The sequence below is a fragment of the Sturnira hondurensis genome, unplaced genomic scaffold, assembly GCF_014824575.4.
Source record: "Sturnira hondurensis isolate 20B ecotype Veracruz unplaced genomic scaffold, ASM1482457v3 Scaffold0008948, whole genome shotgun sequence".
NCBI classification, from domain to species: domain Eukaryota; kingdom Metazoa; phylum Chordata; class Mammalia; order Chiroptera; family Phyllostomidae; genus Sturnira; species Sturnira hondurensis.
The window spans coordinates 4,209,629-4,236,146 of NW_028081579.1; the positions used below are offsets into that span (position 1 = coordinate 4,209,629).

At 39.2% G+C, this 26,518-nt stretch overlaps 2 pseudogenes; one reads left to right on the top strand and one right to left on the bottom strand.

Annotated features, from left to right (window-relative positions):
• Positions 1 to 1,073: 1,073 nt before the first annotated feature.
• On the bottom strand, positions 1,074 to 10,647 carry LOC118993894 (ADP/ATP translocase 2-like; annotated as a pseudogene).
• A 793-nt stretch (positions 10,648 to 11,440) lies between these two features.
• LOC118993895 (elongation of very long chain fatty acids protein 1-like) lies at positions 11,441 to 16,674 on the top strand (annotated as a pseudogene).
• The last annotated feature ends 9,844 nt before the right edge of the window (positions 16,675 to 26,518 follow it).

The window sequence follows — 26,518 nt, forward strand, 5'->3', positions numbered from 1 at the left end:
CAACACTAGCCACGTAAAAATATATTTACTCAGGCCCTGGCTGGCGTAGCTCAGTGGATTGAGCGTGGGCTTGCGAACCAGAGGATCGCGGTTCGATTCCCAGTCAGGGCACATGCCTGGGTTGCAGGCCGGTTCCCTGCAAGCCAACTCCCAGCAGGGGACGCACGAAAGGCAACCATACATTGATGTTTCTTTCCCTCTCTCCTTCCCCTCTAAAGATAAATGAATAAATAAAAAATCTAAAAAAAAAATATATATATATATTTACTCAGCTAATTACATGTTAATATTTATTTTTTGGATAAAAAGTTACTAAAATATGTACTTATATCAATTTAATACTTACATATTTTACAATTATCTATATTTCTAAAAATGCACATTTATATAAATATAGATGTGTGTACACTTATCTGTATATATAAAATGTACATTTATAAATATATATTTTATATCTCTATACACTTGAACAGAGTTCAAGGTAACAATTACAGAAAAGCTGCCAAATTAATAGGGATCAGTGAACTAGCAAGTTTATTTCTCTCTCTATTTTTTACCAAAGAGAAGATTGAGAGGAAAAGTGACAAAAAAATGGAAAAGGGGAGAGACAAATCATTCACGACATTTAACATGTATTCCTTAAGATCACACTTTGTTATTTCAACTTATCATATTTTATTCTCTTCTCCTTCCCAAGTGTTATTCACTTAATGTCCTCAACTGCCACTTTCATACTCTCTCAAAAATAATAATAATTACATCAAGAACATAGCAATTGATACTGTCATTTACTGTTTTCATCCTGAGAGGTATAAACTATTAGTCAGTTTAAGTTATTTTTCTCTGGATGAGATTTAATTAATGAAAATGGGCAAAGGATCTGAACAGACACTTCTCCAAAGGCGACATACAGATGGACAAAAGGTACGTGAAAAGATGTTCAACATCACTAATCATCAGAGAAATGCAAATTAAAACCACAATGAGATATCATCTCACACCTGTCAGAATGGCCGTCATCAATAAATCAACAGGGGTTGGTGACAATGGGGTAGAGAAAGGGGAACCTCAGTTCACTGTTGGTAGGAATGCACGTTGGTGCCAGCCACTGTGGAAAGCAATATGGAGATACCTCAAAAAATTAAAAATGGATCTGCCTTTTGACCCAGTGATCTGCCTTTCAGATATATTCCCACTTCTGGGATATATTCCCAGAAGTGGGAATGTATCTGAAAGAACCCAAATCACTAGTTCAAAAGAACATGAGCACCCCTATTTTCATTGCAACGTTATTTACAATCACCAAGATACAGAAGCAGCCTGTATGCAGTGTGCACCAATAGGTGAGTAGAGAAAAAAAAGCTATGGGACATTTATACCACAGAATAGTATTTGACCATAAAATAGAAGTTTTACCCTTTGCAAAAAAAAGTATGGAGGGACCTGGAAGGGCTAAGTGAAATAAGCCAGTCAGAGAAAGACAAATACCATATGATTTCACTCATATGTGGAATCTAATGAACAAACTGGACTAATAAGCAAAACAGAGACAGACTCCTAGTTAGAGAGCAGGATGACAGCTAAGGGGAAGACAGGAGATTAGAGGATGGAAGGGTTGAGCAAAAAGGGAAAAGGACTCATGGACATGGACAACAGCGTGGTGATTGCTGGGTGGAGGCGGGTATAAGGGGACTAAATGGCGATGGGAAAAATACAATAAAAAAGAGAAGAATGGACATTTAAAAAGGAAGAGAGCAATAGACATATAGTGATAAGGGCAGTGCTGGTTAAAAGTATTAAAAGCAGAAATATTTACAATTTATTCTTCTTCAGCTTTTTCTAGAGCAGCAAATCCAAACAGTGCTATGCCTTCTGTTGCTTTCTTTCACTTTACAGATGCTGAAAACTTTCATTTCAAGTTTCTATCTCCTAGAAGTGGGGCGAAAAAAAAAGCTGGTTATTATTTCTAAACCCATTGAAATTGCATTTTGTGGCATCAAAATGGATTTTTTTAAAGCAGGATGTTGGATTGACAGTATAGCAGCTGCACTGCAACAAACGAAAGCAAAAATTAATAAGAGACCTTAGTAAAAGAAAGACTATTGGTTTTGCACACCCCGAGCAAATTGGCTGGATTTAGAAGAGCACACTTTGATCTTTTCCAGACTAATTACTGCTCTGTGGTTTGACTGTTTTGTGCATTATTTGCCCTTCATACAAAACCGAAACTACTATGGTACACAGCTGTAATACAAATGAAAATTTGACATTCAGTAAACAAAGCATAGCAAGGGTCATTCTTTCAGCACAATAAATGCATAATACAATTTTAGAATGCCTTTTGTATACAAAAAAAAATGACACAATCCAAGGCAGTTTTGAACTCAGAGTACACAGTCAAGGCTGTTCATAAAGGACGGAGAAATTGCTCCCAGCTCTGATCTATAAATATAGATTGAAAACAGTTTATTTCAACATTGTGGAAATGCTGAGGAATTTACATATTTACAGAAATAAATGTGTCCATTTTTAGAAGATGGTTTTTCATTTGTCTTTAAGGTTAATTGGGAGCAGATTTCTTAAGCAGCTGTTTACAGTAGCCATAATGGTGTTTATTCACCAATATGATTTGGATTTGCTTCTTGGAAAGAATTCAGATTTTTCATTTGTGGACTTGATATTCAAGTATTTAATGCTATATTTACTTTTCAGAAAATACAATGAATTCAATAATAATATTTTCAACAAATACCAGTTACATCATTTAAGTTTTTATTACTTACAGATCACCATAATTATTAAAGCATAAATCTCTTCCTGTATAAAAAAATATGTATATATATTTAGGTTATAAATAAGTTTTCCTTCTAAAGGGCATCCTTTAAATAGTTTGTATTCAAACATGGTTTTGACAATCTCTCAAGCAAACTGTACAACAAGTGATCATCATAAGAATAAAAAATGGACCACATATATTAAAAAGCTTTTATGTGATAATACTTGAACCAGTTTGTATGTAAACCAATTTAACCATTAGAGCTATACAAACTTTACCTGGTTTTTGAAAACACACATTTATGCAACTTCAAATATACCTGCATTTAAAAGTCAAAGGATTTATAATAACTTCACTATTTAATGTGGAAATATTTCAAATAGAGAGTAAATATTTGATTAAATAAGTGATCTATCAAAAGCATTTCTAGCTAGTTTGGGCAGAAAACATTATTATGCTTTATTTCTATCTCAAACTTTTGGGGGGGAAAGTGGCTTAGAGGACATAATGATATAGTTCATTTAATTAACCATTCTCTAAAAGAAAATACATATATATATTTATACAGGATTGATTGGTTGATTAACTGATTGATAGCCAACTATCACCACCAAGAAATACACCATGGATGTTAAAAATTGGAAATATTGAACTCTTTTATTCAACCATTTAAGAATACTGCACATTAGATGTTGAGCAAGTTTACTCTCAGTCATTATTTTTTAATAACTATATGAATTATATAAATTTTGTGACCTTCAGTGCCTCTTCATTTTGCTTTCAAAACAGCTGGATATATTATCCGTCTACACACAAAGCTGTTTTCTAAATGCCTGTTTCTGTCTGGCTCACTTAGCTTTACCTCACAGAACTGCTCTCCAGGGGATTGATGGTGATGGCATGGATGACGGGAAGAAGAATAGTTACCTATTCACAGAGAGAGACTTGAGAGTTCAGCACAATAGATTTTCACAATATGTTTAGGAGTGGCCCAGTGCCACGTAGGAAGGTGGATAAATACTTAGAGATAGAACCATAGACATCAGCCAAGTGGATTGAAGAATAACAGAGAATCTATAATGCTTTCTACTTCAGCAGCAACCTCTGCAAATTAATCAGCCTGCAAAACACCAAGAATGGAGAAAGAAGATATTGATTCCTGGTGAAGCCACCTATATTTTATTTTCCCATTAAAAATAATCGCAGAATGCTGTTTGAAAAATGTAAAGACCTTTTCCCCATGAAATATAAAACAGACAAGTTCCTTTTTGTTAATACTTCTAAGATTATCTTTGAATGACTGCATACATCACTTTTGTTTTAATTTTATGGAGAAAATTACTAAATAAACCCTGAAAGCATTATTTACCATGCATTCTTTTCCTCAAGGGTGTTAAAAGTCTTGGAATTACAGACAACCCCATTTAGTGTGCTTTCTTTCCTATGACCATTAGTCATTTACTATTCCTTACCCTTTACTTTTGTCTTTGGTCGTGGCTACACATCTGAAAACTATCTCCAAAGGAAAAAGAAATTTAAAAAATACCTTTACTTTTCCCTTTGCAAATTCCTTGTTAAACATCCAAACTCACCCTTTCCAACTTACCTTATTCAGAAATTAAAAAGAAATACCTTCATTGAGGTAGAAATTTTTACAACAAAAATTATAATTCTGAAAAGAGAAATTAGATTTTATTCAGCAGTAGAAGCTGTTTTCCATCATGTTTTCTTAATTATCTCATAAAATAATAATGAATTATTTCAGGTGCTATACAATTGATTAGTTGTAGCCTTGTGTTTGAAAGACTTTTTGAATCCCCCTAAACAATTAATGTTTCAGGTTTGTGCTTTGGGGGTTATTATAGTCATAAGTTCTGTTTTAAATTAAACACCTAATGAAAAAGAAGCCATTCATATATAGCTATGCACATAAATCAGAATGGAATAGTCGGGGCTCCATATATGTCCCCCTTTCCCACGAGTCTCTTGGAACATTTTTTTACCCCCAGGAAAAACCCGAAATTTGTCAAGTGACTCAACTGCAAAGCAGAAATCATTGCTGAATATGCGAATTGGCCACCACTACTGCCAGCATATTTCAGTGTGAAAGAATGGTAGCAATTGCTGTCTTCCTCTAGAAATACCCCCTAAAACAGAGTGTTCTCCTAGATCATTCTGAGGCTATTACCAATGTTACTCTGGTTCCTTCACACAAGAACCTAACTTTATCCAGTTCAAAAGAGAAAAGATTCTTAACCTTTGCATAAAATCTGAGTGCTTTCAGGAAATCTCATTTTTAAAAAGTTTCCCTGGTTGGTGTGGCTCAGTGGATTGAGTGTCAGCGTGTGAGCTGAAAGGTCGCTGGTTTGATTCCCATTCAGGCCACGTGCCTGGATTGCAAACCAGGTCCTCAGTTGGGGGCATATGAGAAGCAACCAATTGATGTATCTCTCACACACTGATGTGTCTCTCCTCTCTTTCCCCTCTCTCGGGTGATAAATAAATCAAATCATTTTTTTAAAAAGCACTCAGTACATAAGGGGGTTTCTAACTGCTCCGAAAATGATTTTTCATCTTATGGTTGGAGGTTACAAGGTACTTTTAAAAATGGATTTAACAGAGGCTTCCAGCCAAGATGAAAGGATAGGTAGACACACTGTGCCTCCTCACACAACCAAAAGAAGGACAACAACAAATTAAAAAAAAAACAGAACCGATAGAAAATTGAACTGTATGGAAGTCTGACAACCAAGGAGTTAAAGAGAAATATTCATCCAGACCAGGAGGAGCAGGGGAGACGAGCAGCAGGGCAGAGAGGACTCGCAGCAAGGCTGCGGCTAGCGGACCCAGTGAGGCAGAGGATTGTAGACTGGGCAGTCCCACATCCACATGCAGATAAACCAGAAGGAACAACTGGGGAGCGAGTCAGACCACACAGAGTTTCAGTACAGGTAAATAAAGCCTCAAACCTCTGATTGAAAACACCAGTGGGGGTTGTGGCAGCAGCAGGAGAAACTCCCAGCCTCACAGGAGAGCTCATTAGAGAGACCCACAAAGTCCTGGAATGTACACAAAACCACCCACCTGGGAATCAGCACCAGAGGGCCCAATTTGCTTGTGGGTAGCAGGGGAAGTAACTGAAATTCGGCATAGAGCAGAGTAAGTGGCATTGTTCCCTCTCAGACCCCTCCCCTACAGACAGCATCACAACACAGTAACATGGGTTGCCTCGCCCTGGTAAACACATAAGGCTCCGCCCCTTACTACACAACACGTGTGCCAAGACCAAAAAATGTCCCGAATGAAAGAACAGATCAAAGCTACAGAAGAAATACAACTAAGCAACGAAGAGATAGCCAACCTCTCAGAAGCAGAGTTCAAAACACTGTAATCAGGATTCTCACTGAATTGGTTGAGTATGCTTGCAAATTAGATGAAAAAATGAAGGCTATGCTAAGTGAAATAAAGGAAAATGCACAGGGAACTAATAGTGATGGGAAGGAAACTGGGACTCAAATCAATTGTGTGGACCAGAAGGAAGAAAGAAACATCCAATCAGAAAAGAATGAAGAAACAAGAATTCAAAAAAATGAGGAGAGGCTTAGAAACCTCCAGGACATCTTTAAACACTTTAACATCCAAATCATAGGGGTGCCAGAAGGAGAACAGGAGGAGCAAGAAACTGAAAACTTATTTGAACAAGTAATGGAGGAGAACTTCCCCAATCTGGTGAAGGAAATAGACTTCCAGGAAGTCCAGGAAGCTCAGAGAGTCTCAAGGAAGTTGGACCCAAGGAGAAACACACCAAGGAACTTCATAATTACATTACCCAAGATTAAAGATAATCTTGAAAGAAGCGAGAGAAAGGGACACAGTTACCTACAGAGGAGTTCCCATCAGACTATCAGCTGATTTCTCAAAAGAAATCTTGCAGGCAAGAAGGGGCTGGAAAGAAGTATTCCAAGTCATGAAAGGCAAGGACCTACATACAAGATGACTCTATTCAGCAAAGCTTTCATTTAGGATGGAAGGGCAGATAAAGTGCTCCCCAGATAAGGTCAAGTTAAAGACATTCATTATCACCAAGCCCTTATTATATGAAATGTTACAGGGACTTATCTAAAAAAAAGAAGATAAAACAAACCCTAACCAAAAACAACAGCAACAAAAAAACCCCTAACCCTAAAACAAAAACAAAAACAAACTAAGCAAACATCTAGAACAGGAACAGCATCACTGAAATGGAGATCACACGGAGAGTTATCATTCAGGGAGTGGGAGGAAGACAGAGGGGGATAAGGTGCAGAGAATAAATAGCATAGACAGTAGGTAGAAAATAGATGGGGCGGGGTGGTTCAGAATAGTATAGGAAATGGAAAAGCCAATGAACTTATATGTATGACCCATGTACATGAACTAAAGGGGAGGCATGTGGGTGGGAGGGGGTGTGCAGAAAGAAGGGGAATAAGGGAGGGAATGGGACAACTGTAATGGCATAATCAATAAAATATATTAAAAGAAAAAAGGAAAAAATAAAAATGGATTTAACACTTGCTAATCACTAAGAAAATTAAAGGCATAAATGACCAAGACAGGATATCAGGGCCACTATCAAAGGTTTCACACCGGTATCATTCCAATACTTGCTTTTCATTTCTGTGCATTCAAATGCTTACAAACAAAATTCAAAATTTTCAAGATTCATCAAGGGCAGGAGCAGAAGATAACTCCTTCCAAGCATTTCCTCATCAAGCTAGGCTTGGTTATAGAGCTGATTACCTTCCTGCCTTAGGGACGTTATTTCACATTTTTCTTTGCCATTTATAAAGTGAGGATCACAATTAGCTTTGTGGGAGAAAGCCTGACAAACATGAATAAACAAAATTGTCTTTAAATAGTTTGAAGCCATGTAAAATTAAAGCAATAATAATAATAATAATAGTACTAGTACCTTTAATACACTATGATCTTACATCAAAGCAAAGGGAATGTAATCTGCAGCTTTTTAATCTGAACAAATCAAGTAGCAATTGTGCTTATTAAATACTTGCATGTGGTTCTGTGATAAAAATTGTACTGTTTGTTATCCAGGAGCTAATTATCTCAAATGAGAGACTGGAGGTAAAAAAAGTGCTTTGTAAAGTGCAAAGTGCAAAGTGCTGCACTTGCAGTAACGATAGTAATAGGTACTAAGTGATAACCCTGTACAAGGCAGTATGTTCTACAAGGGCTTATCTAACCCTCGCAGAAACCTCGGGAAATAGATGCTACTACCACCATTTACAGGGTTAGATGCTAACCCTGAGACAGAGGCACTGAGATACTCGCTTGTTCCACACAGCAAGGAGGAGACACCAGGAAGAAGAGAAAGTCTGTCTGACTTCCGAGGGATTGTCATGGCAATGATGTTGACCTTTTTCCCATATTAGAATTTAGTGGTTTTTGTCATGACTGACAATTTATACTTCTGAAAATGCACACGTTGTTATGAATTAGAAAGTTGAAACATGGCATGTTTTGTTCAAGAAGTTTTTTTTTTCTAAATTGCTCTTCTTGTGCAGCACAACACCTCAGGTATAAACTGAACTAACAAGGGAAATGGGGGCGGACTCTTCGATGACAGCTAGTGAGGCAGGGGCAGGTTAGGGGAGGAGGGACTGAACAAAAAGAAAAAGGACCCATGGGTATGGACAACAGGGTGGTGATTGCTGGAGGGAGGGGGTATAAGGGGACTAAATGGTAATGGAAAAAATACAATAAAGACAAAATCAAAAGAAAAGAGAGAGAGAAAGGGAGTGGGGAGAGAAATGTAAATTGTGGTGAATAAGTATTTAGAACTCATTTTTTTCTTGTAAAATATTTTAAAAGTTAAAAGTACCCTTAAATGGTTGTGCCATGTTTTCATCTGTTTAACTTTCACAAGGAATTAAAATACTTTATTTCACCATCTATTATGACTTTTGTGTTACAGTTTTTCTCAAGAAGAAATTGCTTAAGTTATTATTTTGTTATTTGCATGAGTGCAATAAGTGGTACATATACAATTACTAATCATTACTTCATAACAGATTTTTAAACATTTGGTACTGACCTTTATGGCATCAGAGAATATCAGTGACAGTGGCATTATGATCAAATGCCATTATACATGTAAATAGCCCTGGCTGGCGTAGCTCAGTGGATTGAGCGCGGGCCTGCGAACCAGACGATCGCGGTTCGATTCCCAGTCAGGGCACATGCCTGGGTTGCAGACCAGTTCCTTGCAGGCTAACTACCAGCAGGGGATGCACAAAAGGCAACCATACATTGCATTGATGTTTCCCTCTCTCCTTCCCCTCTAAAAAATAAATAAATAAATAAAATCTTTTTAAAAAATGCCATTATACATGTAAATAAATACAAAATCACCTGTTGTACCTATGATTTTTTAATATTTCAGATATTTTTAATTTCTTCAAATTCACTGTTTATCGGGAGTGACTAAAATAAAAATATAATTGAGTCCCATCATCATAATAGAAATTGCTTTAAGAGAAAACTGATCGGCCCTGGTTGGCATGGCTCAGTGGTTGAGTACCAGCCTGCAAATCATAGGATGGCCGGTTTGAGAGTATGTCAACTGTTTCCCAAGCTGGTGACCACATACTCCACAGGTGATCATGGCATCTGTGTGTTTGCCTCTTTGTCCTTATTCCTCTCTCTGCAACTTCTAGCAACTAGGTCTCTCCTGGTGCTGCTCAAACCCTGCTTGGCCAGGGAGGGAGGGAGCAGTTGACCCAGCTCTCTCCCAAGGACTCTGTGGCAGGCCCACCGCTTCCAAAAAATCTGTGGTAGACCCAGCACCAGCGTCGGGTGCCAGGCACCAAGCCTGGGGCTACAGCTGCCCAGGTCCCCGCACTGGTCCCTGGGACCTTATTGTCCTGCAGCCATCTCCTTACCTTTTGGTTTTTCAGTGTCTGCTACAATTTTTGGTCTCTTATTTTCATATATTCTGGGGTACTGTTGGCTGTTTGCTCTGTTCCTCCATAGATCAGCCAGGTTTTTCTCCCGTGTGTAGGGGGAAGTAGAATCTGTTCCCTCCTACTCCATCGCCATCTTCCAAATCCTGTATGAACTTCATCGTACGAGACAAGAACAAAAGCACTGCCTGTACCTCTGAGAACACTGGCCCATGCACCCTCGTAAAAAGCGTTGCTTCCCGCATCATGAGCAATCTTCCTCCAGCTGTCAAGCAGGCCTGTGACATGATATCCGTTCCTTTGCACCCTGACTGCATCACCATGCCACAGTGAATAATGTCAAATGGATAGGAAGTCAACCCAGCCACCACCTTGACTGACTGTGCAATCATCCAGCTGATGAAGATGGGCACATTCTTGGGATCTGGAAGCATTCTCTGTGCAGTGTCATAGATACCAAAGTAGTCACACGATGAAACCCTCCAGAGACACATGAAAGCCTTGGCGCAGGCCCTTGTCCCCATCAGATTTGTAGATTATAACCAGGCAGTCATGGGGGGCTTTGAATTCCCTTTCAGCTCCAGCTTTGCCTACATCAGCTACTAGACTGGTACAAGCAAACTCAAGAGGATACACAGAACACCATGGGGAGGCCCCAGCAGTACCACCTAATGCCAGATTCCCAGCACAGTGGCAGCAAAACTGGGTTCCTTTGTCCACACGACCCAGGAAGATCTGCTTGTACTTATCTTTGAAGTCAAAGTTGAGATCCTGGGTGGGGAAGGATCTGATACATTGGCCAGGTTACTACCCAGAAGGTCAGGACTCCCTGCTCCTTGGGGATAAGAAACAGGCAGTCTGCATGGCCCTTGATCTCATATCCACAGTGACTTGCTTATTGGCATCGGTGAAGGACAAAGATTAAATTATTGTTTTTAATTCAAATGGTTAAGTATATATGTTATTATTTCATGTTACTTACAAGTAGAGTACAAAATTTAAGGCACGTGATAAATATTATTATTACATCATTTCTATGTAAAAAGAAAATATTATTAGCCTCCTAGTTTTATTTTTAATAAAACATTTAACATTAATAAATTAATTTCTTAATAACCAACATCAATTTATTTAAAATATTAATTTATATGATAAATATTGGGTTATAAATTTTGTTGTTAATAATATGTTGCTATTGGTAAGATTAAATAAATATTAATGATAAATATTGATTCATTAAATATGTAATGAATATTTTAGTTTTTACTTCTATAATAAAATCTTTAATGTGCAGTCTAATGTGTAACTGTTCTTTATTCAACAGCTAAAAATAATGAAAAGCATAACTTTCTTATATATACTATCTATGGTAACAAAAACACACATTAGGAATATGATTCTACCTGGAGGAACTTGAAAATAAGGGTTTGGGGTATGTATACATTTATTAGCAAACATTTAGTAAGTGCCTTCCATGTTCTAGGCACTGGGCCCAGTGTGCATGACAATGTGATAAAAGAGGACACAGTACTTGCCCTCCAAATGATCCTTTAGATCTTTTAGACTATGAAGTCTAAAAGAAGACCTATATATATATTCAATCACATAAATTTTAATGGAGTTTTCACAGTCTGTGGGAGACTGGTGACTGCCTAAGGTTTAGGATCCTGGAAGCCAACTCCAGGCAGGGTCCTGCTCCAAGGGGATGGGCCATGTCCCTGCCTTGGCCCAGGGTCCAGAGCCCAGCCCTGGGCCAGTGAAGGGCTGGAGTATGGGACCCTCCCTGCACTTACTGGTACCTCTGGCTGGACCACCTGATCTTTGCATCAAAGTACCAAAAGTGCCAGGCTCCTATTCCCAGCATGTTGAAGGCCTGGAGTCCAGTGCTGAGGATGGAACATCTCCATCACTGACCACTAGGCTCCTGGTGAGAAGTACTGTGGGATGAGTGTCTATCTTCATGGTTGTGTTACAGATGGGGAAACTGAGACCTGGTACTGGGTTTGTAAGGGGCAACCCAGCCAGATGGCCAAGAATGAGGTTGAGACTAGGACTAGGCCCAAGACTCTGCCTGGGCCCTTGGAGTAAGGGGTCAGCTGGAACTCTGTCCTACCCTGTCTTGTATCTGGTCCTGGGGCAGGACAGCGACTCAGCCTGGGGGCATTAGGGGGCCCAGTAACCTTTACTTCAGGTAGGAGAGGTATATGTCCTGGCCAAATGTCAGGCCGGCGATGTGGGTGACTCGGCCTAGGGGTGCAGGGTTACAAACAGGAAGTTCCTCAGCTGAGAGGAGGGCCACAGGCACTAGTCCGCCTTGTAGAATTCCCAGAACGTGTCCCGCAGCTCCTGGCAGTTCTTGCCCAGGATCTGGCCCTCTAGCAGCCAGTAACCAAAAGTACCAGGCTCCTATTCCCAGCCTGGAAGAGGATCTCAGCTGGCTGATCCACCAGTCACCCACATCGCCGGCCTGACTTTCCTGAGGATGTTTGGGAGGCCACTGAGGCCAGATGCGAAGAGCAGGTGGACCAGCCAGAGGTACCAGTAGTGCAGGGAGGGTCTCATGCTGCAGCACGCCACAAACATGCTCACTGAGGGCCACGGGTGCCAGTTCTAGCCCAATCGGGTTCAGATCCCCTAGGACTGGCGTGCGCCATCCAGAGCCGGGAAGACAACACCGCAGCGCAGGGGATGGCTGCCACCCACAGGCCAAACAGATGGTGTCAGCTGCGGGACATAGCGCCTGTGGGGACCTCGATAAAGAAGAAAAATATTTAAGAGATAATTGCAATAAAACCAGAAGGTGGGACAGTGGCCCTAGTGTCTTAACTGTCTCCTTCCCCTGGTGTAGTCCTGCACTCGAGGTCCAAGGGGCTCCCGTGTGTGCAGACCCGCACTGTTCTGCTCCTCCCTTGAGTCCTGGACTCTTGAGTTTCCATGTCTGGGTGGGACAAGGGTGTAAATATTTATAATTTTCTATAGCTAGTGTAGGACATGAAGAAGAGCAAATGCAGTTTTTTTATGGTGACACAGATGTACAGTTTATTTTGATAGCAGAAATCACAGTCTCAGGATTGTCGAGCGGGGCACATTCCACTAAAGTGATTTTATAGCAAGAGAGAGAGAGAGGGGGAGATGCTATAAAGTAATAATGATACTAGCTAATCCTCTTTGAGTCCTTACAGTGTGCCAGCATCTTACATATTTACTCAAGTAATCCTCACAGCAATCTATGAGATAGACACTAAAGAGATAAAAGGTACTTTTAAGATCTGTTGGAACACAAAGAAGGAAACACTCCACTATCTACAGAGGTCAGACATTTGAGCTGCCAAGTCCTATAGTACATATACCTCGATAAGAGGCAGCGATGTATCTGACAATATTAATGTAAGTTATGCCACAGGAAGCCCAACCCCCCAAATTTTGATGGGTTATAACAACAAAGATTATAGTTGCTCACAAAACTTGTCAAGTGACTTGGGGACTTCTCATGTCTCCTTACTCCGGGACCTAGACTGACAGAGACTCCACCACCTGGAGCATCTCCAGTTGCCATAGCAAGAAAAGGAGATGTGGCAAATCACACCCTGTTTCTTCAAGTCTCTTCTTATAAGACCCATGTTCTGCTCTCTTTTTATTTGCCTAAATAGGTCATATGTTCACACCCAGCTCTAATAGGGAAGGGAAGTGCCATCCTACAATATACCCAGAGGCAAGAAAACAGGAATACTGAGGAATAACTCCAGCGCCTACCAAGGCATAGAGGGAGTAGGTAAACCAAAGCCAGCAAGGGAGTCTCTCACCTGGGAAAGGCCTAGACACCCTTTTAAGGGCGTCCGGTGGATTAAGTCAGGCTCATTCAGGATAATCTTGATTACCAATCCATCTTCAAAGGGAGGGGACTACACAGGGTGTGACCGGGGGGAATTACTGTAGCCACTCTACAATCTGAGCTGGACACAAGCAAAAGGAAGGATGTTTCAAGAGTCCAGGTGAAAAGTTTTAAGGCCCCAGACTAAAATTCAAAAATGTTTAGGAGATGCAAACATCCCTTAGAGATAATTTAAAGGTATTAAACTTTAGATAATGGTCACTTTTTTTATATGTAGAACTGAACTCTGGTGATACTCAAAGTAAATATTTTTTGAGGTTTTCACCTTAAAAAAAAGAGCCACAAATATTTCAAATACCTAGATTATTCCAGCCAAGAACAAAAATAAAACTAAATATATGGATATCCAATTACCAAGCATTGAGTGCTACGCCATAACTCACACACAAAAACTAGTAATCTTTATAGTAACACCAATAGAGTTTGTGTATAATTTTAGGCCTTGAAAAATAAGGTACAGAATATATGTCATATTTTTCATAGTTTACTATCAAAACAATTGTTTAAAACATATAAGCCAGGTGGTGAAAGACAAATACCATATGATCTCACCTTTAACAGGAACCTAAACAACAAAACAAGCAAACAAGCAAAATATCAAAAGACACTGAAATAGAGAACAGATGGACAGTGACCAGAGGGGAGAGGGGAGGGGATCTCAGGGGAAAAGGAGAAAGGTTTGCAGGAACAAGTATAAAGGACACATGGACAAAAACTAAGGGGGGTGGAAATGGAAGGGAGATGGGGAGCACTGGGGAGGGTGGGCTGGGATGGGAGTAAAAGACAGAAAACTGTACTTGAACAACAATTAAAATAAATAATTTTTTTAAAAACATATTTACACATAGGCAACTTTTAAAGGTTAAAATAACGTAATGAGTATTGTGCAAGATCTTTACTTATATACATGTAATTTGAAAACCAAACAAATGTAAGAATGTCAGTGAGCCTAGGACAGTGAAGTCAGGGTAGAATGATATTTAGTAGCTATCTTAGAAAGTGGCCAGCCACCTGCCCCAATTGGCTCTAAGTAGAAATGTCAGCCACGTGTGCTCCTTTTGAGCCATAAATATATGTAATGGACTAAAAAGAAAGAAAAAGAAAGATAATGTCCATTAACATCTATGCATCCCTGTTTTACCTTTAGAGGCATCCTTAATGCCTGCATTTCTTAAATGCAACAAAAATGACCTTAGATTCCCTGTCAGCTACCATAGTTAAGCTGAAATTGGAGGCAACTGGCATTTGAGGGAGACCCGTTGAGAATATGCACAAAACACAGCGTAGCCCTGACCAGTGCGGCTGCCTTGGTTGGGCTTGGTTCCAAGACAAAAGATCACTTGTTGGATTCCTAGTTGGGGCACATGCCTGGGTTGCAGGCTTGGTCCCCCGCTGGGGAGCGTAAGAGAGGCGACTGATGGATGTTTCTCACGTCAGTGTTTCTCTTCCTCTCTTTCTCCCTCCCCTCTCCTCTCTTTAAAAAGACATGAAAAGCTTTTTAAAAAAATTAAAAAACACATTGCTAAAGAGGTTGATTTTATACCTTTAGCACTAAAATGCACTGGTTAAGAAAGCTGTGGAACTATCTTTAAGTGAAAACTTAATGTCTGGACTAATATTAACTTGAGAGTAGAAACAAAGGAGGAAAAAAAAAACCTCACAAATTTTCAGTGACCCTTAAGACAATTTCATGAAGAATCTTTGCTACCCAGAATATCTAGGCTGCAGAACACTTACTGTACAGAAGTATGTTTTGCATTCTGAGCTTCAAAAAGTGTCATGTTATTTCTATCAAAGAAAAAAAATAAGTTAATTATTTCACAGGCAGGAAATCCGCAGTTTCTTCCTAAAAGCCCCCTTTGTGTGTGTATGAAAATTTCATGGCATTGCCAGGAACCCAACCAGCCAGATGCCACCTCAATGTGCTTGCTTTTTAGCATTCTGTGGCACGCACACTGCCTGCTGAGGATGTGAAAGGAGACAAGTCAGAAGATAATGAGCCAATTTCAGGTGTCTTCACATTCTGTCAAAGTGAACATTGGAAACTGTTTATCACTATCATTTATAACATAGAAAGAAAAAAGATTTGAAATTCGTTGTTGCTCTGGAATGCTTAGCTAACACTCCATGGATAATAACCAAAGGGTAATTGCATGGTAACACTGCAGAGTCATTTTTTTTCCTCGATTCAGTCAGCCTGGCCCTGGGGACTATGCTCTGGCCCTGCTCCCTTTGAGCCCTCCACGGCTGCCTGCCTGGCCCTCCACTGAGTTGTTAGCCAGGATGGAGGCTGTTAGGAACTTGTACCAGAAGACGGTGAAGCATACAGTTCCTGACATCTGGCTGATGGAGTAGCTACCCTGGGCACCATGACCCGTGGACTGTTCCAACAACCCAGAGGCACTAAGGATGATTTGAGTGGCCTGGCTCTTTCTCTTCACCAAGCTCATTGAGCTGATGGATGCAATGATCTTTAGTCTCTGGGGAAAAAATGAACAGGCAACCTTCCTATATGTCTTCCCCCATTCAGTGCTTCCTTGGAGCTGGTGGTGGTGAGTAAAAATTGCCCCAGGAGGAAAGGGATCTTTCCCTGCCATGGTAAACACCTCTGTGCATACCATCATGTATCTGTACTATGGATTGTCTGCCCTTGGCCCTGTGGCTCAGCTCTGCCTCTGGTGGGAAAAGCACGTCACAGCCATCCAGCTGATCCAGTTTGTCCTGGTCTGGCTGCCCATTTCCCAGTACTACTTCATGCCCGGCTGTAACTACCAGTGCCCAGTCATTATGCACCTCATCTGGATGTATAGCACCATCTTCTTTGGGCTCTTCTCCAATCTCTGGTATCATTCTTACACCAAAGGCAAATGACTGCCCTGTGCAGTTCAGCAAAACAGAGCTCCAGGTACTGCCAAAGTCAAGGCCAACTGAGAAACACACTCTAGCAAGGTGCCCACCTAAGTGCCTCAGGGCTGCACCTTGGGCAGCATCCATCATTGTCCTCCCTCCCTAGACCTGTGATCAGGGCTTATGTGGTCAGGACTGAGCAGGGACAAGCCTTTCCCTCCCCACAGTGGGTACACAGGGGCACAGCTCTGTTCCTCACCTACTTCTCCCAGCCAGGCCCAGGCAGTGGCCTCATTGCCCTCTACCACTCCAGAGCTGGGGGCTGAAAGAGCTGGACGCTCATGTTCCCCTCCCTGCCTTAACCTGGGGAGAGGAAGGCTGAGGGTTGGCCCCCACCAGGGTCTTGTGGCCTTTTCCTCACAATGAAAAGGTCAGCAACAATCCTTCACCATGGACCCAATCCTCCTCCTTTTCAACCCCACACATCAAAGAGGGTGGGAGGCCTGGAATACAGCCTGTGGGGGCTGCTCACTCACTTATGTCTTCATTAAAAGTGACAGGAAATTTTTTTTTAAATGGTTTCATGAACTTTTGTGCCTCTCAAACTAACATTTTACATAAAAATCAGCTCCAACACATAGTTTAAGGATTTTTCATCACAACCACAACTTACTACTAGTTAAATAATGAAGAATGAATATAACATCTTTTCTAAGATTTTATTTATTTATATTTAGACAGAGGGGAAGAGAGGGAGAGACACCAATGTGTGGTTGCTTTACTCGCACCCCCTACTGGGGACCTGGCCCACAGCCCAGGGGTGTACGCTGACTGAGAATCGAACCAGTGACCCTTTGGTTCACAGACTGGTGTTCAATCCATTGAGTCACACCAGCCAGGGCAAATATATCATCTTTAAAACAAAACCTTTTTCAGGCACAATGGGCATACCATACAATAAAATACTTGTGTGAAGTATTCGACTGGGCAAGTTTTAACTTTCACGGAGCTGCACGATCACCACCACAGCCTTTCCTCATTTCCACTGTGTTCTCTCCTCCCATCCCTCCCCAGCTCGACCTCCTTCACCCCCAGGCAAGCACAGATCTACACCGTGTCACTTTAAATCAGTTTGCGTTTTCTGGAACTGTACAAAAGGGGTGCTACTGTGTCTTGCTTCTATCACTCTCCATAATTATTTGGAGATTCGTTTGTGCAGTTTTATGTATTAATATCATTCTTTCTGATTTCTGAGTAGTATTCCGTTGCATAAATGTTAACACAATTTCTTTGTCCATTTGATGGATATCTGGGTACTTTCTGGTTTTTGACTATTATAAATAACGCTGCTAAGAACATAGGCTTTTGTTTCTCTTGGGTAAACACTAGGAGCAAAATAACTTGGTCCTATGGTAAGAGTATGTAAACATTTTCAGAAACTGCCACACTGTTTTCCAAAGTGGTTGTACCTGTTTAGATTTCGATTTTTCATATTAGTTCTGGTTTCTCCACATCCTCACCAATTCTTGATACAGTGGGTCTTTTTCATTTTAACCATTCTAAGTGTGTAGTGGGACTCTGTGATTTTAACCCTAAATGAAGGCTTATTTGCATCTATTTCCTAAATGAATAATGTTGAGCACTTTTTATGTCTTTATTTGTTGTTTGTATATTTTTGGTGATATCTCTGTTCAAATCTTTTGCATGTTTTTCAATTGAATTGTGTATCCTTCATTAGATGTATGCCTTGCAAACATTTTCTTCCAATCTGTGGATTGTCTTTTCATTCTCTTATAATGTCTTTTGAAGAAGGAAAGTTTTTCATTTTAATCAACTCCAATTTACTGAGTTTTTCTTTGGTAAATTGTGCTTTTGTTGTCCTATGTAAGAAATCTTTACTGCACTCCCAGTCATAAAGATTTTCTTGTGTATTTTCTTCTATCAATTTTATAATCCTAGATTTCACAGTAGCTCAATAAGCCACCTTTAATTAATTTTTATATTTGCTACAAATAATTGATCAAAGTTCATTTTTGCATTTATTGATGGATAGCCAATTATTCCAGAACTACTTATAAAAAAACATTTTTCCCTCCCCTAAAAGGTATGGGTCTATTTCTGGGCTCTCAACTCTGTTACATCGCTCTGTGTATCTAGTACATCGATCTTATCACCCCAAGGCCACATCTTGATTATCGCAGCTTTATAATGAACATTGAACAAATGTTGTATTAGCCTATGAACTTTGTTTGTTTGTTTTTGAAAATTATTTTGGATATTTTACATTCTCTTCATTTCCAGATGAACTTTTAAGATCAACTTGCTAATTTATATAAAAAGATGTGCTGAGATTTTTACTGCAATAGCAAAGAATCTGTAGATCAGTTTAGTTAATTTGACATATTAACAATATTGAATCTAACTACCCATAACATGGTATATCCCTCCAATTATTTAGGTCTTTTATTTCTCTTAGTAATACTTGACAGTTTCTAGTATATAAGAATTGCTCGTCTTTTGTCATATTTATCCCTAAGCACTTCACATTTTTGAAACTATATAAATAGAATTATTTATTCCCAAATCTAATTGTTCATCACTAGTTTATAGAAATACAATGGATTATAAAATATAGTATATAATATAATATAATACATATGACATAATATAACTACAATTGTCTTATACTCACTTTTTAACTCAAAAGTGCTATTTTTTAATTTTTCTTTTTAAATATATCTTATTTATTATGCTATTACAGTTGTCTCATTTTCTCCACCTTTATTCGCCTACACACCCCCTCCCACCCACATTCACCCCCCCATACTTAGTTCATGTCCATAGGTCCTACATATAAGTTCTTTGGCTTCTACATTTCCTATACTATTCTTAACTCCCTCCTCCCCATCTATTTTGCACCTACCATTTATGCTACTTAGTTCCTGTACCTTTTCCCCTATTCCCCCACCTCCCTGCTGCTAACCCTCCATGTGATCTCCATTTTTCTGATTCTGTTCCTGTTCTAGTTGTTTGCTCAGTTTGTGGGGGTGGGAGGGTTAGGTTCAGTTTTTAACAGTTGTGAGTTTGTTGTCATTTTACTATTCCTATTTTTTATCTTCTTCTTTTTCTTAGATAAGTTCCTTTAACATTTCACATAATAATGGCTTGGTGATGATGAACTCCTTCAACTTGACCTTATCTGGAAAGCACTTTATCTGCCCTTCCATTTTAAATGATAGCTTTGCTGGATAGAGCAATCTTGGCTGTAGGTCTTTGGATTTCATGACTTGGAATACTTCTTTCCAGCCCCTTCTTGCCTGCAAGATTTCTTTTGAGAAATCAGCTGACAGTCTTATGGGAACTCCATTGTAGGTAACTGTCTCCATTTTTCTTGCTGCTTTTAAGATTCTCTCCTTATCTTTAATCTTGGATAATGTAATTATGCTATGCCTTGGTTTGCGCTTCCTTGGATTCAACTTCTTTGGGACTCTCTGAGCTTCCTGGACTTCCTGAAAGTCTATATTCTTCACCAGATTGGAGAAATTCTCCTTCATTACATTTTCAAGTAAGTTCTCAATTTCTTGATCTTCCTGTTCTTCTAGCATCCCTATGGTTCCAATGTTGGAATGTTTCAAGTTTTCCCAGAGGTTCCATAGCCTCTCCTTATTTTTTTGAATTCTTATTCCTTCATTCTGTTCTGGTTGAATGTTTATTTCTCCCTCCTGGTCTAAACCCTTGATTTGAGTCCCGGTTTCCTTCCTTTCACTGTTGGTTCCCTGTATATTTCTCTTTATTTCACTTTTCATAGCCTTCACTTTTTCCTCTATTTTGTGACCATACTCAACCATTTCTGTGAGAATTCTGATTACCAGTTTTTTGAACTCTGCATCTGATAGGTTGGCTATCTGTTCATCACTTAGTTGTTTTTTTCTGGAGCTTTGATCTGTTTTTTTCATTTGGACCTTTTTTTTTTTTGGTCTCATTGTACCTGTTGTATAGCATGGAATGGAGCCTTAGCTATTCACCGGGCAGACACTGTATGGGGATAGGGGTCCAAGAGGGAACAATTCTGCTTGCTCAGCTCTCTGCTGGCTTTCATTCACTTCCTCCACTTCCCACAAACAAATTGGGGCCTTCTGGTGCAGATTTCCAGGTGGGTGGGTTTGTGTACATTCTGGGACCCTGTGAGTCTCTCCAACAGACTCTCCTGTAAGGCTGAGTGTATCTCCTGCCGCCATTGAGGGAGAAAAAATCCCCACTGGTGCTTTCACTTGAAGGGTTTGAGGCTTTTTTCCCATGCTGGAAACCTGGGTTGTGCAGTCTGACTCACTCTCAAGTTGTTCCTCCCAGTTTATCCACTTTCGAATGTGGGGCTGCCTGCTCTGGCAGCCACTGCCTCGCCCGCCCAGTTCCTCCAGGTGCCACCTTGCCATGAGTCCTCTCCACCCCTGCTGCCCATCTCTGCCCTCCTACTGGTTTGGATGAATGTTTCTTCTTTAAGTCCTTGGTTTTCAGATTTCCATACAGTTTTATTTTTCTGGCAGTTCTGGTTCTCTTTTGTTTTCAAATTTGTTGTTGTCTTTCTTTTGGTTGTGCAAGGAGGCAGTGTGTCTACCTATGCCTCCATCCTGGCCAGAAGTCCCCAAAACTCTTAATATCTATATTCTGCATCCTTGGTAAAAATCACATTTAGCATCATTTTTGTAAAATTCATCAGACTTTCTGCATGAATAATCATGTCATCTACTAAAAATGTTTTCATTCTTTCCTTCCAATTTGAGTGCTTTTTATTTATTTCTCTCGCCTGATTGCACCAGCTCATACCTTCAATAAAATACAGAATAAAAATAATGAGAACAGACACAGTTGCTTTGTTCCTGATCTGAGAGGCTGTGCATTGAGTCTTTTCCCATTATGATGTTAGCTCTGTTTTTTACAGATGTTCTTTATCAAGTTGCGGGAGTTCTTTCTATTTCTAGCTTGCTGAGGGTTTTTTTATCAGGAATGGATATTCGATTTTGTAGAATGTTGTTTATGTATCTAATGACATGAACATACAGATTTTCTTTTTTATTTTGTTAATAAGTTGATTTTTGATTGGCCTTCAAATGTTAAACCAATCTTATACCTCTGAGTTAAACTCCATTGGTCACAATGTATGCTTTTTATATATTGTTGAATTTGATTTGCTAAAATTTTGTTTTAGTCTGCTGTATTCTTCTCTTATTAGTATTACAGTTATCTGGTGTCATAGTCTAAATTGAGAAGTATTCCTTCCTCTTCAATTTTTTGGAAGTGTTCATGTAGTGTTGGTATCGAAGCCATCTGAGCCTCAAATTTTCTTTATGAGAAGGTTATTAACTGCACTGAACACACATTCAATTTCTTTGATAGATATAGGACTATTCAAGTAATCTATTCCTCCTGAGTGAACTGTAGTAGTTGGCATTTTTCAAGAAACTTTTCCATTTCATCTAAGTTGTTATGTATTGGCATAAATATATTGTTCATATTAGTCCTTTACTATCTTGGCAATAGCTGTAAGACCTATTGTGGTTTCCTCTCTCTTTCCTGTTATTGGTAATTTATGCCTGGTCTCTTTTTTTCTTCATAACTCTGGCTATATTTATAACTTTAATTAATCTCTTCAAGGAACCAGATTTTGGGTTCATTAATTTTTCTCTACTTTTTTTGTTCTTTATTTCATTGATTTCTACTTCTTTATTATTTTTTCTTTGTTAAAAAACTTTATTTATTTGTTTTTAGACAGAGGAGAGGAAGAGAGGGAGAAAAACATCAGTGTGTGATTGCCTCTCATGCATCCCCTACTGGGGACCTTTCCTGCAACCCAGGCATGTGCCCCCACAGGGAACTAAACTGGTGACCCTTTGGTTTGCAGGCTGGCCACACCAGTCAGGGCTTTATTATTGTTTCTCTTTTGTTTACATTGGGAACTACCTGCTCTTATTTCTCTAGTTTACACACATGCAAAGCTAAGACAATTTATTTGAGACTTTTATTCCTTTCTAAAACTACAGGCACTTAAGTGCTATAAATGTCCCCCTAAGTACTGCTTTAGCTCAATATTCTATAAGATTTTATGTTTTTTATTTTACTTTGGTTCAAAACCCTTATTAATTTTTCCCTTGATTTCTTTTTTTATCCTATGGGTTATTTAGAATTTAGAAATGTGGTTTTTAATTCCCAAATATTTGGGAATTTCCTAGAGACCTTTTGATTATTGATTTCTGACTTAATCCCATAGTAACCAGAGAAAATACATTTTTATGATGTGAATACCTTTAAATTTCTTGAGACATGTTCTATGCTCCAATACAAGGTCTATCTTGGTAGATGGTCTGTGTAAAAAGAATGAATATCCTGCTGTGGTTGAATGGAGTGTTCTAAAAATGTCAGTTAGTTCAAGTTTGTTAATAGTATTGTTCAAGTCTTTTATGTCTTTGTTTATTTTTTGTCTAAGTCTTCTATAAATTATTGAGAGAAAGGCTTTAAAATCTCTGATTGTAATTGTTGATTTGTCTACTCCTTGATGTTCTATCCATCTGCATTTCTTGTATTTTGTATTTCTGTTATGTGCATAAATGTTTTTGGATTATTATGTCTTCTTGATGAACTGACTCTTTTATCAGTACAAAATGAACATTCTTTGTTGCTGCTAACAGTCATTGTTCTAAAATCTGCTTTGTTTGCTATTAATAATCCAGCTTTTATGTGATCAGTATTAGCAAGAAAATACCTTTCCCATTTTTTATCACCTATTTGTGTCTTTATTTTGAAAGGGTTTTTTTTTGTAAACAGTATACATTGAATTCTACTTCTTTTTATCCAATCTGATAATCTGTACCTTATAATTAGGGTGTTCAGGCCATTTACACAATGCCATCATTAGTATGATTGGGTTGAAATTTATCATATTACTGTCTTTTCCACTTTTTCTTCCTTCTTTTAAATTGAATGAAATAAATGTATTTTTTCTGAGTATAGAATTATGAATTTTTTCCCTTCACTACTTCATAAAGGTTGCTCTACTATTTCCTCACCTGTATTGTTCCAGATGAACATTCACTATCATTCTTATCTTTATTCTTTGGTATGTAATGTGTATGTGGTAGGCAGAAAAATTACCCATACCTGATTAATATGAGACTTGTGACTTTTGAGCTAATGAGATTTAGATAAAACCTTTTATTTGGTGTTATGCTATAATTGGGAATTTTGAGATGAGGTGAATACATTTTACATGTGGGGCATGTATAGGCATATTAAGGATCCAGAAGGTAGACTATGTTAGGTAGAATACTGTCCCCCAAAGATGTTCACATCCTAATTCCTGAACCCATGAATATGTTGTTAGATGGCAAAGGGTAATTAAGGTTGCTAATCAAATGACCTTAAAATAAAGAGGTTATACTTGATTGTCTGAGTTAATCTCACACAACCATAAATGTTTTTCAAAGTGGAAGAGTCAGAAAAAGGTGTAACTGTGGAAGCAAGATCAGGGAGCTCCTATATGCTAGTTTTAGAGATGGAGGAAGGAGTCATGTGAGTGACCTTTAGAAGCTAGAACAGATCAGGAAACAAAATTTTTTCCTAGAACTTCCTGAGGAATGCAGGTGTTCTGACATCTTGATTTTATCCTACTAAAACCCATATCAGACTTCAGACCTATACAACTGTAAGATAATAAATTTGTGTTGTTTTAAGCTTCTAAATTTGAGGTAATTTGTTACATAGCTATAGAAAACTAACGCACTGGCCAAGATAGAGGCGTAGGTAGATATACTTTTGCCTCCTCACACAACCGAAAAAAAAAACCAACAAATTTAAAAGCAAAATATAACCAGAACTGCAGAAAATCGAACTGTATAGTAGTCCAACAAACAAGGAGTTAAAGAAGAAACACTCATCCAGACCAATAAAAGGGGCAGAGATGGGCAGCCTGGGTGCAGAGGATTCAAGGCAAAGCAGTGGCTAGCAGACCAGGAAGTCCCCACAATTGTGTGCAGATAAACCAGGAGGAACAACTGGGAAGTGAGGCAAATGATGCAACCCAGGGTTCCAGCACGGAAAAATAAAGCCTCAAAACTTCTGACTGAAAAAAACCTGTGGAGGCTGAAACAGCAGGAGAAAGTCCCAGCCTCACAGAAGTGTTTGTTGGAGAGACCCATAGGGTCCAGGAATGTACACAAAACTACCCATCCAAGAATCAGCACCAGAAGGGCCCAATTTGCTTGTGTGTAGTGGGTAAATGACTGAAAGCCAGCCAAGAGCTGAGCAAGTGGCATGGTTCCCTCTGGGACCCCTCTCCCACATACAGTAGCACAACATAGCATCTGAGTTGCCATGTCCTGGCTAATACCTAAGGCTCCTTCCTTTACCACGTAACAGGTATGCCAAGACAAAAAATATATATATGGCTCTAATGAAAGAGCAGATCAAAGCTCCAGAAAAAAAACAACTAAGTGATGGAAAGATAGCCCACCTCTCAGAAGCAAAGTTCAAAACACTGGTAATCAGGTTTCTCACAGAAATGGTTGAGTATGGTCACAAAACAGAGGAAAAAGTGAAGGCTATGAAAAGTGAAATAAAGAGAAATGTACAAGGAACCAACAGTGAAGGGAAGGAAGCTGGGGCTCAAATGAATGGTTTGGACCAGGAAGAAGAAATAAACATTCAACCAGAACAGAATGAAGGAACAAGAATTTTAAAAAACGAGGAGAGGCTTAGGAATCTCCAGGACAAGTTGAAACGTTCCAACATTGGAACCATAGGGGTGCCAGAAGGAAAACAGGAGGAACAAGAAATTGAAAACTTATTGAAAAACATAATAAAGGAGAATTTCCCTAATCTGGCAAAGGAAATAGACTTTTAAGAAGTCCAGGTAGCTCAGAGAGTCCCAAAAAAGTGGGATCCAAGGAAGCACACACCAAAGCACAGCATAATTACATTACCCAATATTAAAGGTAAGGAGAGAATCTTAAAAGCAGCAAGAGAAATGGAGACAGTTACCTACAATGGAGTTCCCATAAGACTGTCAGCTGATTTCTCAAAAGAAATCTTGCAGGCAAGAAGGGGCTGAAAAGAAGTATTCCAAGTCATGAACGGGAAGAATCTACATCCAAGATTACTCTATCCAGCAAAGCTATCATTTGGAATGGGAGGGCAGATAAAGTGCTTTCCTGCAGAACACCATTCCATGTGGTGCGGACCCAGCCCCCAGTGGCAACCATTTACTGTAAAGTAACTTCCTAAAATCCATGCTAAACCTTCCAAGCACTATTGTAACTGGTTCAACCACTTTTACCTTTTTATTTGCAAATATCCCTCTTCTGTGATGTGAATAGCAGCATTGGCTCCTTTGTTTTCTGTAAAAGGTAACCACCTAAAGCAACCTGTAAATAGTAAATGAGGACCATCATGCAATGTGCTGAGAAACCCAATAAAGGCTGGTCATGGCAAGGGCCGCGGTTTTTTCTCCCCTTGAGAGAAAAGCCATGCTGTCCCTTTTCCTCCACCAGACTCCACAGTCCATGTGAATGTCTCATTTCATCCATAAAGATGCAGACACTGCGGGCCAGTGTCCGCATCACTTTCCAGACAAAGTCAAGTTAAAGGAGTTCATCATCACCAAGCCCTTATTATGTGAAATGTTAAAGGGACTGATCTAAAAAAAAAAAGAAGATAAAAAAAATCAGTGGTAAAATAACAACAAACTCACAACTATCAACAACCAAATCTAATAAAACAAAAATGAACTAAGCAAACAACCAGAACAGAAACATATTCATAGAAATAAAGATCACATGGAGGGTTATCAGTGGGGAAGAGGAGTGACGAGAATGGGGGAAAAGGTACAGGGAATAAGAAGCACAAATGGTAAGTACAAAATTGACAGGGGAAGTAAAAATAGTATGGAAAATGGAAAAGCCAAAGATCTTACATGTATGACCCATGGATATGAACTAAGAACTTATATGTATGATCTATGGATATGATGGTGGGAATGGGGATACAGGACAGAGA